This window comes from Cryptomeria japonica, chromosome 1, assembly GCF_030272615.1.
Source record: "Cryptomeria japonica chromosome 1, Sugi_1.0, whole genome shotgun sequence".
Classification (NCBI taxonomy): Eukaryota; Viridiplantae; Streptophyta; class Pinopsida; order Cupressales; family Cupressaceae; genus Cryptomeria; species Cryptomeria japonica.
The window spans coordinates 262,984,163-263,001,684 of record NC_081405.1 but is presented as its reverse complement, the minus strand read 5'-3'; the positions used below and the strand labels follow the sequence as shown (position 1 = coordinate 263,001,684).

The 17,522-nt window shown below is 39.0% G+C and overlaps 1 protein-coding gene across 2 annotated transcripts in view; it reads right to left on the bottom strand.

Moving 5' to 3' along the window:
* Window positions 1–17,522, bottom strand: part of LOC131873922 (inositol polyphosphate multikinase alpha-like) — a 233,511-nt gene that overhangs the window by 10,660 nt on the left and 205,329 nt on the right. The gene's annotated exons all lie outside the window — the stretch shown is intronic.

The window sequence follows — 17,522 nt, the reverse complement described above, 5'->3', positions numbered from 1 at the left end:
TGCAAATTCAACGGCTACCGTGTGGGATTTATCAATCCAAGAGCTCATAAGCTGAACCAAGCTTTTGACTCTTTCTGCCTCGCCAACTGATTCAAGAGGAAGTGCTTGTAAAGGAGATACTGCTGGATCCTAACGTCTCAAGGGCTGATTGAGATAACTAAACTAGCCTCTTCAAGCACCGACCTCTCTCTCAAGCTTCCTATTCTTTTCCATTTCTTCCTTAAGTTTGTCTTTAAGTGCTTCAAATGAATCGGTTGCCTCTTCCATCGCTTGTTCGGTGGTAAGTGGACCAGGCTCAAATGTTTCTAAGTCATACTCATCTGCAAGAATCTCACCTTCATACTTGTCTACTATTGGTGTAGCTATTTGCAATTTTCTGGATCCTGTCTCATCCCTTATCACCTTGGACATCTTGGTGGCCTTCTTCTTTTCCATTACCTCTTGAGAATTTCCTATAAGGCTTTCTAAATCAAATACATCTTCTTCTTCAACCACAACCACTCTTGTCAGTCTCTCTTTTAACCAATCCGGAATGGCAGATCTTGTCTCTCTTACTTGTATTTCCTTAGGCAGTGGTTCATCTTCTCGGAGAGGAGATGTTGCTTCATCATCATTCTTCTCTTCATGTAGCTCATTAGCATCAACTTGGGGAGATTGACTTGATGAATGTTGAGGTGTCTGTCCCTCCTCTGGCTTGTCATTTTGCACAATGGATTCCATAGATTCATCAACTTTAGGTACCATCTTCTCCTGACCTTCCCCTTGGCTTGCCCTCTTTTCATATCGAGAAGATGTGCCTGATGGGTGATCACGATTGGCTTCTTGCTTCTTCTTGGAAGATTCCCTTTTCTCAGGTCTTTCTATCCTCTTTGCACCTCTAGGATGGGCAGTGTTCTCACTCACGCTTGCTTCTCCTTCTTCTGGTCTTGCCTCCAAAGTAAAAGTCATTAATACATTCTGCTCTCTCAATTTCTGATGCTATACATCCACCCATCTGCGAGTACATGATAAAACAGGAGCCATCAAAGCTCTCAAATCTAAAACCTCAGGCCCATTCCAATCTATCTTCACTGCTTTGTCTTCTTTGTCATAGGACGACTGGAGGTATCTGCCATTATCTTGGGCTTGATCAGCTACTCTATAAACTTTGCATTTATTGATGAAATCTAAAGGTAGCCTGGAATGCATCTTTCTTTTAACCTCTAAATCACTTGAGAGATTCATCCAAAAGTCCTCCACCTGAAACTCATGTTTGTACTTCTTACCAATTGTCTCCTCCATATAACCGTGAGGGTCAAAATTCTCCCGCGAGGCAAAAGATGTGAATGAATATAAGGCTAATTCCTTCTCTGCATCTTCCGAGGCTTGGGTGTTAGGACATACTTCGAGTGAATTCCCTAGTATGATGGGCACGGGAATTCCATTTCCATGCTTGTGTCTGGATACCTTTGCATAAGTTGCCAACTGTCTAGTTACCTCAAGTAGCACTATCCTGTCTGTCGGATACCTCGGCAACATGTAGGGAGGTGAAGGACACCCTTGAACTCTGATGTATGTAAATTTTTGAAATTGGATGATCCATGCACCATACTTCTTCACAAGTTCTTGTGCATCCAGAGAGAGTCGATTATGAATCCCACCTTGCAATATCCTAGTGATGTTCATTGTGAAGGTATCATTGACTAACTTGTAGTCACTTCTAGGCGGATGATGCAGATGAACATAAGAGTCACAAACTCTCACTTCTCCAGGTCCTCTTCCGATCACTCCTCTGTGAGGTAGCCCTGCATACTCGAAACTCTTGATCAAGGCATATATAACATATGAGCTCATGTGGAATGATTTCGTAGGTCTTAGCCTTCTCAACTGCACATCCAAACTATTGCTAATAATTCTGGCCCAATGAAGCATTCCTTTTCCTTGGATTATCACTTGAATGAAGAAGAACATCCACTTTTCGAAGTAGAAAGCTTGAGGAGCCCCTGTAACTCGATTGAGCAAAGTTATCAAATCTCTGTACTCCTCCTGGAAGTTGATCCTATGCGGTGTGTTGGGAATCTTGTTCAAGCGAGGCCGACTTTTGAGCAACCAATTCTTATTGATGAGATTCAGACAAGTGTCGGGATCATCTTCATACATTGACCTGGCCCCTTCTAAGCTTTTGTAAATCATATCTTTATGCTCTGGAAGATGAAGAGCTTCACTTATAGCTTCCTCTGAAAGGTAAGCTAAGGTGTTCCCCTCCTTGGATACGATCGACCTTGATTGTGAGTCATAGTGGCGGGCACACTCGATCATCAGCTCATGACACTTGACTGCTGGAGGGAAACCTGCTGCCTTGATGATGCCACTTTCAATTATCTTCTTCGCAACAGGTGATGGCTTGCCAATGTAGGGGACCTCTCGAAATTTCTTCATATTGAAGTTTCCCAAGTTGGTGTCTCCGATATTACTCCACTTGAACACGATCCTGGTCTCCAATTCATCATTCTTCTGATCTTCCTTGATGAGAGCCGGGCGACTAGTAGATGCTCCTGCCTTTGGAGTCGCCATCTTGACACCTTCACAACATTTCAAAATTAGTCCTTGAGCATTAAAGGGTAGAAAATAAGACTCAAAAGGAAGATTTAAGATATTAATTAGGAAACTTCATGATAAATCTAGAGTTATCATTTCCTAATTAACCGATCAACACTTAGGCTTTTCTAAAAAAAGGTGTCCAAAAATCAAGTCTTGACCAAGGATATTAGGATAATTTTGCCATACCTCCTCTTGAGTACTAAACTCTAAGACCTTTAAAAAATGATGCAAGAAAAATGGATTTCGCTAGGCAAAGTTTAAATCATAGGCCTCTCTTGGATGAATTGCGCCTCCTCTAGCTTCAAAAGAATAAATTCCACCTTCCTTAGCCTTCAACACTTAGAAGAAATTCGCACCAAACAAGCTATATTTCGCTCCTCCTTTTGCTCTTCAATTTCGCACTTAGAAGGAATGATTGAATGATTTGAAATGTGAAGCAACACTCCCCCAATATATAGAGCGCTCACCCTTACTCCCTTCAAGGCCGACTTGGCAAAAAAAGGGTAAAAACTAAATAAAATCTCCAAAAAAGGGTGGCCGACTTGCAAAATAAAGGCAAAATAATGCCTTGAGCGCCCATTAATAAATTTTAATTTAATAAAAATTAATTTTAGATGCCTCCAAAGTAAAAATTTCGATTTTTTCAAGGCTTAAAATTAATTTATTAAATGCAAAATGCTTTGAAATTAATGCGAATTTAAATTTAATTTTCCAAATGTATCAAATTTAGCAATTTTGGTGATTTAGTGCAAACTGGAGAATATTAATTTCTTGATCAAGGTCTCAATGAAGCTTGCAAATAATTTCGCCCCGGACCCTCTCCAAGGGTCAGGAGCGATTTTTTCATCTTAAGTTGTAATCCACCTTAGCTTTGATTGTTGAACTCTCAACGCAATTCCCAAGATCTATTTCCTTGCATCCCCAAGCTACTTCATCGAAAATCTTGACAGAAATAATGCTTTTAGAGGAATTTCGCCCTGGACCCTCAGCAAGGGTTAGGAGCGATTTTCCTAATTTGGCTCAAAATTGACCTTTTCCAAAGCTCAAAATTTCTTCAAGGCATCTCAAATAGGTCTTCTCACTGAATCCCAGACTTAGCTCTATCCAACTTGGGAGAAAAAGTGTGATTTTGGTATTTTTCGCCCTGGACCCTCAGCAAGGGTCAGGAGCGATTTTTTCAACTTTGACTAAAAATCCTCATTTCCTTATCAAAAAACTTCTTCACCAAGCAAGATCATGTTTATGCCTCCAAACTAAGCAAGAAAATCCTCTTTCCAAGTTTTTCGCCCTGGACCCTCAGCAAGGGTCAGGAGCGATTTTTGCAAATTAGGCTCAATCCATCATCATTTTTCGTTGAAACTTTTATTCATCACTAGGTAATGTCTTTCCTCATCCACTCCATCCAAATTTGTCTTGTTGTTGCAAGGTAAAATGAGAGTTTTTAAAATTTTCGCCTTGGACCCTTAGTAAGGGTTAGGAGCGACTTTTGGGTTTTAGGCATATTCTTTCATCCTTTAGACTTCAACTCACCTCTAAGGCATAACACATCACGCCCTTCTCCTATCCAAGCAAGATTTTGTCTTAATTCTACACAAAAAAGGAGAGAACCTTGGAAATTCGCTCTGGACCTTCAGCAAGGGTCAGGAGTGATTTTGGTAATTGCCTTCAAAAACCTTTACTCTCAACAATCCTTTTTCACTTCGAGGCAATTCAAACATCATTTTAAACTCGTATCTAGGCTTAGCTTCGTTCAAACTTGGAGGAAAAGGTCCAATTTTAGGTTTTTCGCCCTGGGCCCTCAGAGAGGGTTATGAGCGATTTTCCCTATTTAGCTTAATTGCCTCTTTGTTGATCATCCAAATTATCTTCAATGGGTAAAACATGCCTTTTTACATCTCTTCCAATCATAAAAATCATTTTGACTTTGCAAGAAAAATGTGTTTTTGAGAATTTCGCCCTGGACCTTCAGAGAGGGTCAGGGGCGAATTTTGCAATTGTGACCAAAATACTTCACTTTTCATCTTAAAACCTCTTTGCTAAGGAAGATTTTATCTTGTACTATGCTATGAATAGGCTCTCATGTCCAAGAAAGGTCAAAAAATGCACTTATAAAGAATTTCGCTCTGGACCCTCAGCAAGGGTTAGGAGCGAAATTACCTTTCCTAGGCAAAACTCCTTCATTTCTTCATCTTCAAACAAGTTTGGAGGCTTCATCATGCTCATTTCATCATTCATCATGCCTTTGATATCTCAATTTGACCAAACAAGGCCAGAAATGACTCCAATAGGATTTTTCGCCCTAGACCCTCAGCAAGGGTCAAGAGCGAATTTGAGGTTTTCAACAAGATCCTTCATCATTTCAAGTTAAAACTCTTTCAGGTGGGTGGAGGGAGTTGTTCATTTTCCATTCATGTTCAACACTTGGTCCTTTTTCACTGCAAAATGAGGAAAATCAAAATTTCGCCCTGGACCTTCAGCAAGGGTCAGGAGCGAATTTGCCCTTAATCCCCAAAATTCATCATTTTTCATGTCTTCAAACCTTCAATTGCCTCAAGTGACGTACAATCCTCCTTCCGGAAGACCCTGCACAAAACAAGTTAGCCAAAGTCAGTGATAAATAAGCTTAAACAACATTTTCGCCTTGGGCCCTCAGTAAGGGTCAGCAGCGAAATTCTCATTTTAGGCTAAACTGTTCAAAATTTAAGTCTCAAACCACTTCACAAGGCAAAGTCAGGTCATTTTCAAGGCCAGGAACCAGTTAGCAAGTCCATCAAAAAAACAAGAAATTGTGTTTAGGATGAAGTTCGCCCTGGACCCTCTCCAAGGGTCAGGAGCGACTTTTCTGTTTCAGGCATCATCTTACTTTCCAAAAATTGATCAAAACCCTCTCCAGGCAAGAACACACAATTTCACCTTCAATCATGCTAACACTTAGTCAAAACTGTGAAGGGAATCCAATCTACAAAGAATTTCGCCCTGGACCCTCAGCAAGGGTCAAGAGCGAATTTGACATTATCAGGCTCTTGATCTATTTCTTTACCTATTTAACTTAGCCCACTAGACTCCCTTTCTTCACTGACCACGCTTAACTGACTCAGACTTGGAAACAAACTGGACCTTACCCTAAAAACCCTTATTTCAATCAAGACCTAACCTGAGACCTATTTTGATTCCCCTGAAAGGTTTACCTCATTCCAACAATGTCAATTCTTCAGGAAGACACTTCGCAATTTTCCAAAATTTGACTGAACTTAGCTTGAATGATGCCAAAAAAGAACCTCTTAAGGTTTAGCCCTAGCCTAGACAGACAACTCACTCACTCAAAATCCTAAAGGCAGAGAGAAGAACAAGTAGAGAGAAAGAAAAACAAAAGCAAAAAGAGGGGGTCCCCATTCTAATGGGGCGATGTGTGAAATGGTCACAACACACTGCTAGGATGAAACTGAGTCAGGACGACCACCAAAACTGTTGCAGAATCAGGACCCTATCTACTGCCAAAAATAGAACTGTGCCACACTGCCACTTACTAAAAATAGTAAGTCAAGAACTAATGCTCAGAACATCATGATCATCGCGTCCAGAGGCAAATCATGGAGAGCTCAGTAGTACAGTAACACCAGAATGGCCATTCCCTGACTTACTAAAAATAGTAAGTCCTCGTTTCATCAATGCTAGACCCTCATTCTTCATTCCACCTAGCCTACGGGTCTCAGGAATAGGCTAATGGACTACTGAAAGAGCATCAATGAGAAGGGGACATTACAATGTGTCACCATGGATTGCTTCTTCTTGTTGAAGCAAGTTTACTAACTCTTCAAAAGATGGTGTTGTACTTGCCACATTGAGACAAGTGACAAACACACTAAATGAAGGGGGTTAGTGCTCTCAATACTATGGGTACAAGAGATGCATCTATGAGTTCTTCCCTTAATGCTTGCAGTGATGTCTTAATCTTTGCTACTCTTCTAATAGATCTCTCTATTTTCTCCTCTTGTTGCATTTGAAGGCAATGTAATTGTTGTTGCAAGTGGAGTATTTGATTTTGATTTTTGGCGTCATAAGCTGTTTGAAGACCATCCCAAGCATCTTTTGTAGTGGTTGATGCTCTAGTATGAGGTTGAACCTCATTTGAAACTCCAAAAAAGATGATCAATTTGGCATTTTGATTGGCTTTTCTAAATCTAGTTTGGTCTGCATCAGCATTTGGAGGTTTGGTGGTGTTCCCAAAGAGTATCACAAAGGTCCTCAAGCTCAAGTTGGGTTTGTACTTTTGTCTTCCACGTGGCAAAATTATCTCCTCAAAAGCTGAGAATCGGGAAGCATGATTTTGGGTGCATAATTTGCCATTTTCTAGAGCTTTGAGGCTCTTATAATTCCCTAATGGTAGGTTTTAAAAGAGTATTTCGAAACAACTAATGGTTTCCAAAAAAAATGTATTATTTTCTCATTCAAAAATATAGTTTTCAATTGTTTATAACTATATTTGCAAAAGTACAAACTACGGAAATTTTAGTGAAAAATGCACCTTTTTCAGGCACTCCTTTATCTTCATTAACCTTTTCTTTTGCAAACGTCTTGTTTCAACATCTCCTTATTGCAAATTTCAACATTCAACAATAGATTGCATATTTCAATGCTCAACAATAGGTATAAACATTGCTCATTTTCCACACCACGTCTTGATGCCAAATAAACTTGTAGATTCTGATGCCATGCCTCTTCTACAGAGTTTAATGCCTTTCAATTGACAATTTGAATGCCTCCTCTACAAAATCTAGTGCTTTAGATGCCTTCCTAATTTCATCTATAGATTTAAACGCTTTGATGACTTCTCATGGTCTTTGAAATGCCAATCAACATCTCTTTAGAATCATCCTCATGCCCAACAAAACACATGGTCAACAATCAATTTGAACAACATTTGCTTCCAATGCACAAGTCTTCACACCCAACATAATTTGAATGTCTGCTTTGTTGTCTATTGCGCACCCTGCTTCTTCATTTCCATTCAAATAGTGGGCAAACTTAGACACCAAGCACATTATTGCTCGAATACTATGAAAAATTAGAGAATGCAATGAACAAAAACGATTTATGTATGTATTATGAATAGTAGCAAATATATACAAAGAGAATTTGATTTAAACAACTAATCGACTACCATTGGTTAAATTGATCAACTAATCAAAACAACTATGATGTAATATTATGCTAGCATCATTATCTCCAAAGGTCATGGCAAACTCCTCATTATTGGAATTATTGGACCCATCTAGCTCAAGTTCCTCCAAATGAACACCAACAAATGCTATTTGTTCTTGATCATCATCAATGTGTTGACTGTGTTGGCCTTGACTCCCATCTTGTTGCTAAACTCTCCTTGTACTTAAGTGTGTTACGGTCAATCAAACACAAGATGATATGCATAGCTACAAGCTTCTTTGCCCTTCTGGTGGTAAATGGTTGCAAAGAAGAGGATTTGCTACTCTTGAAACAAGGTCTCAAGGAGAAAATAGCCCTCGACTACCTCACTAAACTAGCACTCTGGTGTGCTAGGAAGAACAATATGGAAAAGGAAACATATACTATACTATACTAAACTATGCTTGTAACCTGAAAAATACTAAATAACTAGAATATATGATAAGGTAAAATAGTTTGATTGCAGAAATGGAAAAATCACAATATGAAATTTTTACCCTCAAATTAGAAAAGCCTCGACCTCAAATGCCAACATACCATGAGGACATTTGCGCGCCACGAGGACGTCTGCACACCACATTGTCGTCTATAGGGATAGAGGTAAAAAAACTCCAGAATAAGTGCCAGAAGTGTTCTCATGTTCCTCAGACCTATTCGCCACCTACACACACTGAGATAGGGAAATTTGTTGGGGCTATATAGAGGTTTGCATTAGCCAAACCCTCATTTTAGTGTATTCACCTCCACGGATAGCCAGATAGATATATTGGATAAAAAGATTGCATAATGGAAATAATCTTCGCTTAATGGAGGAAAACCCCTATTATTAAAGATTAAACAATAAACAATTAAATGCAAATAGATAAATAAACGCACTTAGATATGAACAAATAAGATCATTAGATGAAGTAAGAGATAAGAGAGCATTACGCAACGGAGGCCTCTTTCTTGAGATATGTAATGTTCCCTTTCTAGCACATGTTGTATGAGGTTGTCATTAGCTTATTTCTCCATGGTCCTGTAGGCTAACTAGGACATTTAAGGGATCTTGAGGATATTTTGCCTAGGCAATTTCAGCTGCAAGTGATTCTGATGTGTTTTTGAGATACTTACTATTTATAGTAAGTCAGCTGGGCCAGATTTGGATTGACTAATGAATACATAAATAATATCCTGATGATGATAGTTGTTGTTTTTTAATGGAGTTTTAATAATCGTTTGCAATTAATAATTTATTTATCAATAAAGTTAAATTATAAAGCTAAATTAAATATTTAACTTTATTAAAGTGGGACTTAAGTAAAGGGAAAAAGTTATTTAAAAATTAAAAGTTCCCTTTCATTTAAAGTACTTGGAGACTTGAATATTAAAAAGGGAAGAGTTTTATTTTTCCCATATTGGTTGGAGATGTGTGCTCTCTTGGAAAAGTTATAAAAGACTCTTTAAGAGTTCTTTTTGGATATGCTTGATTTTATTATTTTTCTCTTGGAGAATTTTGGGAGCTTCTAGCTTTTAGTTCTGAAAACCTGACGACGAAAACCCTTAGGAATTGAGAGATTGGACGAAAACCCATTTCTCTCTTGAGATGGATTTACATAGAATTCACATTGGAGCTTCAAGAATATTTTTTTGCAATAATCAACATTTGCTACAGTGCTGCTACAATAATCGCTAAAATGCCCGCTACGGTAATCCCACCTAATCCTAACTCTAAATACATATTCTAACACTATTGTCAAGAACTTAAACATTAACATAAGTGTGAACAAAAACAAGGAAATGAAATAAAAATATAATGCAAAATTAGATTTACCTCTACAATCTCCATAGTCAGTACTATTGTGACCTTTTCACACATCGCCCCATTGCAAACAGGGACCCCCACTTTCCTTCTTTCTGTGTCTTGTTAGTTTTGGGTTTTGGCAGCCTAGTCGGCAATTTTGAGCTTCCTGTGCCCGAGTCTCAAGTTTTGAAATATGATCATGCCTAATTGTCATTAGGGTTTTGAAATTTTTTATAGGATCAAGTGCATAAAATGTTAGATGTTAGATGATCCTTTTGAGCGTAGATGAGCTTTTAAATGTCCTCGTCGGTGATATTTAGGTGCCTAAGTGTTTTAAAGTCCTTTAGGTGTTGTTTTATTGCTCCTAGGAGGGTATTTAAGTTGAAATTGTACTTTGTCCCAATAAATTTCCTTTTGTCTCGCTCAAATTTTGGTGAATTTGCCTAAGTCTTGACACGTTTTATTGAAAATTTGAAGTCTCCAAATGATTTTGAGAGGTTAAATCATTAAATTTCTGATGAAAATCCATGTTTTAAGGGTCTAAATGTCAAAATTCTTGATGGGAGGTGCTTTTTCCTTCATTTCCAATGTACCTCATTTTCCCCCCATTCAGATTCCCAATGGAAGGTGATTTTCCACTAAGAGGGCAAAATTTTGACTAAGTGTTGGGAAATCCTCCTGATGACCCACATTTTTCCCCTGAGAGTGCAGATAACTTTGATGCGGATGAAATTCATGTTCCTAATGCAGATCGATTTTCCACCAGGGCAATTCATGATCAAATTGATGGATTTTTATGCGGACAACTGTTCCCGATGAAGGGCGACTTTCCCCAAGTGGCAGTTTTGATGATTTTTAATCTTGATGGCTATCTAGATAGGGGTTGATTTTCCCCCAGGATGATTTTTGGACTTAAGTGACGAAATAAAGTGAATTTTTTACTCCGGATGGATGGTGATTTTCCCCTGGAAGTGTTTTTGTGCAAATGTGATGAATTTTAATTGGGATTTTTATCCCAAAGAGGGGCAATTTTCCCCCATAAGGCATATTTTAATAGTTTTTATTTGGACTTTTTTAATCCAAATGTGAGGCGATTTTCCCCCAAGGGTCAAAAGTAAATTTAATTTTTGAAAATTTTAATAAGGTGGCCCCAAATTTAATTGTTTTTGCAATGACCAGCAATTATTTTAAAATCAGAAACAATTATTTAATGATTTGCAATGATCATTTAATAGTTTAATATTTTCTAGAATCAAATCGATTTTCCCAAGTAGGCTATAAAAGCAAAGTTTTATCCCACATTGCTTGTGTGGTGAAAACTCAAGGTGAAAACAAGTTTAAAAGAGGGTGGCCAGCATTAAAGTAATAATATATTTGCTGAGTGTTGCTTCTAGGTGGCAGATTGAAGACATGTAATTGGTTTCAGCTAGGCGATTTTGTCTAAGTGTCCATTGGACACCAATTAAGGGGCTGGAATTGCAGATTGAAGGGAGATTTTGCCTAATTCAACCTTGGCGCCACCCTTGAAGCTGGACGATTTTGATTTGGGTGGTTATTTCCCTCCTAGTTGGGTGATTTTGTTGATGTTTTTAATGATAGGAGGCTGCCATTGTTTTCAGACTTAGCTGGACGCCATTGCTAGGAGTTATTTTGTCCTCCATTGCTGGCTGGAAACACAATTTTCAGACTTATTTTTCACCTATCAGCTATCCCACACTTGGGCGATTTTGGTTGAAGGCTATTTTGAGGAGTTTTAAGAGCATTTTCAGAGGTCACCATTGATGTTGCAGGTCTGAAACTTCATAGTTGTAGGCTGTCCTCAGACTGAACTTCATTTCCAGCCACCTTCTTAGTTGGGAGATTTCATTAGGAAGGCATTTTTATGACTTTCTATGGTCATTTTCTGAGTTTGCCACCATTGTTTGAGGTGCTAGTAAGTCTGAAACTTTATTTTTCAGACTTGTCTTCAGATTGATTTTCTTTTTACCAGCCCTGCATTCATGCCCAGATTTGACTGATTTGACCTTGGGAAGGTTATTTTCATCATGCATTTGCAATCTACATGGCTGCAACATTATTTTAGTGACTGATTATAAGTGTTGTAGGTTGTCTTCAGACTTATTGACAGCCATTAGTGAGCTTGGAAGGGTATCTTCGGACATTTTTGAAGTGAAAATCAGACTTTTCACACCTTTCCTAAGACATTTCCATATTTGGTATACTCCTATGACCTTGATATTCGCTGAAATTTTTGAGTATGCTAATGTCTTAGACTTAGTTAAGTCTAAAAATGATGATTTCTAGATGTTTTATGAGGGTTGTAGACCCTATTCTTATCAATTTATGTTCTATTCTAAGAATTCGTTAGAAACATGGATAAAGTTCCTGATTTCCATTCCTAAAATTTGTTGTGTTCCACGGAAATGTGTTCCCCCCCCCCCAAAACACCCAAGTCCCCCCATCCCGGAAACTTTTTCCCTTTGTCCCCTGTCCCCGAAGCCCGTCCCCAACGACCGTGGAACAATGGATTTGGTTAAATCATTAGAAATCAGAATAATTCAATTCTGAAAATAGCTATTAGGAAGATTTTTTCCGAAGTTATTGACTTCCACCTTCGTACAGTTACAATGTCGAAATCTGGAATTGGAGTTCGGAAGGAGCAATTGAAGATAGTGCGGGAGGGATTCTATTAGATGGAAGGAGATCACTGACACAAACATGCATTTCCTGAAACCGGAGAGATGTGGCAAAAGATGTTTGGAGCAAGAAACTAGATTCCCTCTCCTACCTATGCGAATATCATAAGTGGTATCTATCATGCCGCCAGATTTCCACAATTCATACAATGCAACAAGTTAGTCCTGGAATGCGCAAGGCATTATGACCCTCTCTCCAGAATGATCAAGACTCCCAAAGGGGTGAGACCATTGACTTCCTTGCTGAGGATGCGATTGCCAAAGTGTTTGGAATTCCCCACAGTGCAAACATGAAGGATAAGACGAAGGATGAATATGAAGTGAAGTTCAAATTGAAGGTAGATGCATGCAAGACTATAGTGAATAAGGAATTGATGATCGAGTCAAGGCTTCATCATTCCAAGGATCCCAAGACACTCATGTGCACAAATTTGAAGGAGGTATATAGTGTCTTGGTATTCCTACATAATCGAGTGATGGGAATGCCACAAGGTGCAATATATGATGGATGGATGTTCTATTTTATCCAAGATTGTCTGAGAGGAACAATGATTAATTGGTCAAAGATCATCAGTGACAATCTGGATTTTTAGTTAAGGAATGTGGAGAGATCTAAGTCATTCGCAATGACTTCCTACCTTGTGTATAGACTTGCACGATTTGTTACATATAAAGGATTAATATGCAAAGGTAAAGTTGGGAACGAACAAGAGCAATACAGGAGTTATGAATGTTATCCACAATTGAATATGTAAAGAATTGAAGATTATAGGAGGGTGAATGATGCATTCACCATGTATATAACAAGAATGTAGTAGGGCAAAATCCACAAGAGGTTGTCTAGAGAGGCAATAGAGTTGATAGAACAATACAGATCGTGGTACATACAATTTCCCACTTTCACATATCTAAGGATTCATGGATTTCAATCCGAACCATACAAGCTTCCTAGGTATCCTACAGACAGAACGATCCTATTAGAGGTGGTGAGACAACTTCTGGAATTCGATTCCATCTATACGGAGAATCATAGAACGGGGATGACTTTTCCTATTTCCATACGGAAAACATTGGAAGTGTGCCAATCCACTGCTGCAGCTAGTACGGTGATATTGATGAGATTACATTCTACCGCCTTGGAATGTACAAGAAAAGAGAAAGATTTGATCCACACAAGAAAGTTGGAAGGATCAGAGGAGATAGATTCATACACAATGAGGACATTGAAAACTATTGGTCCAACCTGATGGACGAGCAAGCAATGAAGAGAAGAATGTGGTCAGAATGTCCGTGGATTTCATGAGGTGTGAACTCTTTCTCATTCCTGATCAAGTATTGGATGATAAGGATCATACTCATCCACAATATGAGAATGAAATGAAGAAGTCTATCCTATTGCCTAGTTGGTCCACACAGGAGGTGATAGATTTGGATGAATTAATGAGAGAAGTAATGATTTTCTCTAGAGAATGGGTAGATAAGAAGATGAACAAATTGGTTGATATGGGTGTTATCTTCACATATGAGAAGATGAAACGAGAGGAATCCTCTTCTGAAGATGATCAAAGGACAATTAGTGATATAAGGATTCATGCAGATGAGGAGAGTCAAGCTCCAAAGCGAAGGAAAAATACACCAGGAGAAACCAAGGCTAAGGGAAAGGAGATAGCTAGTCAGCTAATGAAGAAGAAACAAAAGCCTAGCATTCCTTTGTTTGCCCTCATTCTTCTCATCAATCAAAGAGATTGGTATGCCCGAACAGGATAAAGAGTTTGAACAATGTTCAAACAAAGTGATCATATCGGATAATACTCACAAGTTGCATGCCACAGCTACATCTGCACTGCCTAATGAAGATGATGATTAGCCGGGATCTCCCACTGTCCTTTTGGAGGTTAGCTTGGGAAAGAATGTGTATAATTTGACTAAGGACAATGATGATGATGATGTTATCTTGACATTGAAGGAGCTTGATCGAGAGATGTGTCTTTATGATGGGCTGAAGATGGCTGCAATTCCCGATTAGCTAATGAAGAGCATGGAGAAAAGTAAGAAGATGGTAGGGGCTCAAATGATATTGATGACTACTTAGCCAAGAGCAATAAGGAGAAAGCACCTAAAAGGCTAAGATTCTTTCGAACATAGTGTGGTGGCGGGAAAAGTGAGATCGAGTGATTAGGACCTAATCCCACTTTTGCCAACACATTGGGAATACGAAAGAGCCTAGGGAGATAGCTCACTTTGGCTACTTGTTGTGAGAAAGAGAGAGCCAAAGATTACCTCTTAGGGTTTCTATTCCTCTTGTCGCAAATGATGAGGAAAACTAGGGTTTGAATGATCAACTAGACTAGGAGATAAAGAATAAAGCACAAATGAACTCAGAATTGAACAAACTTGCAAATCTGAAACTAAGATACTAACAACATGAAAGGGGGAGGATTCTGGATGTGTACCTGAAGCTGCAAATTGAACCATACTGACTTGGACCAGGATGCCACGCCACTATCCTGTTTCCGCAGACAGGAGGCTGCAACTGAGACACTGCAAATTGGAGGTCTTGAAGCTGCAACCTGCTAAAAATCACTGAAAAGCAGAGAGACCATGGTGCCACGCTACTATCCTGGGCAAGACCAGGTCGCCACGCCCCTGTCCCGGGCAGATTAGGGCAGATCTGATGATTCAAGGTGATTCCTGTGCCTTTTGTTGAGCTGAAAGTGCCTCCGAGTACCTGTTTCTACACCTGCAACTGAAAAGGGAAGGTTTGGGTGGCTATATGGGGTTTTGCCTTAGTCAAATCCTTGTGTTGGTGATTTCCACCTCCACAAATAGCCAATAATGTACTGAAAATGTGTGTGCTAGAACCTTGTGTGTATGCAAGATCCTAAATGATAAGAAACTAGAGCTACCCTATGCATGAGAGTAAACCCTAAATGCTTGTAATTGACAAAGTAAATACTCTAAATCAATGATGAAATTGATCTAAAGCATGAATGTAAATATGCAAGTTGATGTGTCCAAGGGGTTGAGCTTAACTAGTTAAAACACTGGGTTCTCACTGTGGAGACCCAAGTTCAATTCCCAATAGGGTAGGGACATCTGAAGTGGAATACTAAGTTGTGACTCTTGGCCTTCCATAGGATGGGGAAGGTCTTGGGGTCAATCTAATCAAACAGAATAATAATAATAATTCAAAGATATGTAATGGGGATGGGGCCCCCTACTGTGTCCCCACTGGTTCATAGCTCCAGTCAAAAGCTATTCAAGCTTCGGCCAATTACCGATCAAAAAAAAAATATGCAAGTTGATGTAAAGAAGCTCATACAAAGACATGAAAATAACATAAAATCATACCAATCCCCAAGAGAGAGATATTGCCACTAGATCTCCTATTATTCTTCAAGGCTCCTAATTGATAATGAATGCTTGATGAAATGTTGTTGAATGTTGTTGAAGACTCCACATAGGCTTCTCTTTCACTACATAGAAGGCTCCTTATGCTTGCTTTGCTGAAAACTCCTTAGATCCGATCCATCTTAGTTCTTAGTTGCCTTCAAATGAAGAAAGAGAGCTCTTATGTATGAAACCCTAGATCTTAATTTCAACTTGATTCCGCCTTTAGGCCGACCTAGGATTTGAATTTTCCCCAATCTTTTGGGGTTAAACATTATAATATCATAGAATTGTGCTCCCGAAATTTCGGGGAAAAAGCCGAGGACCATTGCATTCCCGCCACGGTCCGACCAACTTTTCACCAAATTTTTAGGGCCGTTAGATATGATGATATTAGAGAAAATCCCAAAGTTACAGCTGATTTCGAGGTGCTTTGATATGCGAAATCAGGCCTTAAAGGTTGAAATAGGACATAATTAGGGTTTATGATTAAATGATTTATTGGAGGAATAAAATAAAAAGGGGCACACTTAGGGTAAAGGGCCCAATTTTATGATGTATGAAGTGATGAAATAGGACTTTAGATTTAATTAAATTAATTAATTAAATGCTTAAGGGAAATAATAATGCAAGATGCAAACACACTAAGGCGGGTGCTAACCTAAGTGTGAAATTGTACCACCCTAGCAAGGGTGTACAATTTACTACACTACACATAGTTAGAGATGAGACAGGAATGGGGATTGCGCAGGTAGTTGTTCCTATTGGTGATGTGACTAAGGACACTGCTACTCCCATGGATTTCCAAATTACTTCGGTTGCCCTTGGAAGAACTACAAAAGAGCAAGAGTTCTAGGAACTCAATGAAACAATTCGGGTAATCAATGCGAGGGTGGATAGGGAGATTGAGAAAAAAGAGAAGTACAAAGAGGAGAATATTAGACTTAGAGAGTACATTGCATGGATAAGGTGCGAGAATCCTGCCCTTGTTTCCCCTATTGTAATTGATCGTGGATTACATGCAGATTATGAGACAACAAGAGACACTCTCAGAATTGGAAAAATGGATTGAGGATGTGAAGAAGCAAGCGGATGATTTCCTTACTCATTTTGTCCAAGCATTTGATAAGACAATGGCACTTGTATTCAAGATACAGTATTTGGAGGGAGTTTGGGATGAATTCCGGCCTATTCAGGAGAAGACTATTCCCCACCTCAGAGTGTTGAAGAGGATTCCTATGACCACATTGATCGGGGAAGGAGTTGTGCATGATGGAGATAGATATGATTTCCATGGTTGGTATTGTTCATTAGCCATGAAGAAATCCACTTATGAGCACGCATGCAAGGATTGTGCAGAGATGGAAGGGTCGATTCTAAATATATAGAATCAAAGATCCTCACATCTATTGAAGTATTATTGGGAGTAGATGTCAATGATGCCAACTGTCTACACTTAGCAGAGTTGAGAGATAAAATGAAGTTCATGTACTTCAATCAGTTGAATTCTTTGAAGAAGAGTCAGATGGATGATTTGGTTTCCTTGTTGATCCATGTCCACAATTCCCAAAAGCTTATGCCAGATTGGGAAAACACCTTAGATGTTAGTTCTGATGCGTTGGATGTAATTGTTGTGCAACAGGATACTTTGCACAACATTTCCATGAAGGAATTAGATTCTGTATTGGCTAGATTCTTGGAGTATGCTGTGAGAGAGAGGGATGTGGGCTAGAATCTTCTGGAAGATTCCTTACTTGATGATTAGGTGTCATTCCATTGGGCCATATGTTGGTGGCTCCACTTTTGATGTAAACCCTAACTAGGCTAACTTTAGGGCATTGTTGGCATGATCTTGGCCCTTGATTTTGATT